We start from the raw sequence: 1,965 nt of genomic DNA, 5'->3' as shown, positions 1-1,965 counted from the left end.
CCTGTTGCTGCCAGGTCCCCAGTGTCTATGCCCAATAGGGCCTTACCCCAGGCAGGTACCACACTGGGTCTCTTTTTCACTCTAAGACGACACTTAAGCTATTTACACGCTCACCAGAATAATCAGTCCCTGAGCCCCAGGCCACCCTTCATGGAGACAGGTACTGCAAAATTTGCTACACTGTCTCTAATGAACATTTAGCGGAGCCTCAACAGGGACTCCACTCTGGCCAGTGAATGTCCAGCTAAAATTGCCACCCTGTGATTGTGAGCTGTCTCTCAAGCCTCCGATCGGGGCAGGGTTATCTTAGACTGCCTCGTGGCTTCAATGAGACACTCATGGAAGGATAGGTGAATAATGGATTGTGGGACAAATGGCCATCAAAAGATAGTCTACTTCAATGTGGGTTCTCTGGGGTTGCTCATGTCCCAGGTATTCCACACTAACGCTCCTGGAAGCCACACAGAACTGTGGGATTTCCAGGACAGGGACTGTGCTGTGTTCAACCTCCATGACAAAGCATGGGACCCAGTGTCTAGAATATACCATCTTGGGTTACATTATGGCTCAGAGAGAATGGCTTACCTGGTATTCGTGAGACCCTAGCTTTTAACCTAGCACAGGAAGACAGGAGAAAAGACCAAAGAAGAACTAGAAGTCAGGCAGAAAGGGGGAATCTTGTGGGTTCATAGACATGGAAGACAGAAGGCCAGGTGTGAGGTGTGAGTAGGGCTGGAGCCGACATCTGCCTGCATCACGGAGGGTTTATCCTCAGCCTCAGGTCTGGCTCCAAGTTAGAAATCTCCTTGTCTTTGGTGGCAGACAGTGTCACAGTAGTCCCCATGAGATGTTCTTTCTGTGTTCATCTGTCCAAATTGCCCCTTTTCCATTTTTTTTCAAAAATAGATAAATTTTTACGGAGCCTCTTAGTTTCTGACATGAGGCGATAGGAAAGATGGTGCTACTTTGTAGCATTTTACACAGATCTAGAGACATACTTTCAACTCCCAGAGCTTAGGAGGACTTCTGATTCCCAGAAATTGGATCAAGCAAACTGGTGTTGACTCTTTGGGTCTTCCCCTGACTCTTCCCTTATTATAGTAGCAAGCTCTAACTAGTCCTCCGGGGATCTGGGCTGATTTTACCACTCTGTCTGATATTGTAGGTCCAAAGCCCTGCCATTCCAATCAATAGCAGCTAATTCCCCTTCAAAAGTGAGTTGTGTTGGTGGAATCTTGGCATCAAGCCGTCCTCTCCCTCTCTCCATTGCCCATTTGTGGCTCACTCTCCAGCCCAGCCTTCCCCCCTCCCATATACACCCTGTGCCCTCCTGTTCACAGGTATGCCATGCCAACATCTGATGGCCTCTGATAATGCTGTCTGCTCCAACCTAAAGACAAGGACCTGGTGTCTTTGAACTTGTTTGGATATTGGTATCAACACCAGCCACTTCCTGTTACATTCCTGTATGCGCAGCAAACATCTCCCTCTCAGGGACCCACTGGCTGTATCTTCCCTTTTTAGATTTTTTTCCCGTTGGGTGGACCTTTCCCATTTCTTTTGGTTTACCTTCATTAAGACCATGCTTTTTCACCCGCTGAACACTGAATGCTTTGGGTATACTCACAATACTTGCTTTAAAAAGATCTTTACAGGCTGTCATCACATGGTTCTTATTAGCATCCTTGGCTGCATATTAATGTTTCCTAATACCAACGATTCCCAAGGAGTGGATCTCAGTTGTGATCCTGAAGAAACTAGGCAGTGTCCCTCTCGGACAGCTACTCCACAGCCTATACCCACTGGAGATTTGCTGTTGTCTCCCTGCTGCCTGCTTTACTCCAAATTGCCCTTTTTAAAAAGGAAACTAATCTTATTGGGTTGGGGCTTTCTCTACTCTAGTAAAAATCTCTTTGCAATGAGTGACATTCACAAAGAGCTTCTTTCCATGTAGGGCCATACTCT

The sequence above is a fragment of the Mus caroli genome, unplaced genomic scaffold, assembly GCF_978045245.1.
Source record: "Mus caroli unplaced genomic scaffold, Mus_caroli_1 scaffold_9, whole genome shotgun sequence".
Classification (NCBI taxonomy): domain Eukaryota; kingdom Metazoa; phylum Chordata; class Mammalia; order Rodentia; family Muridae; genus Mus; species Mus caroli.
Note: the sequence above shows the minus strand (reverse complement) of the source record.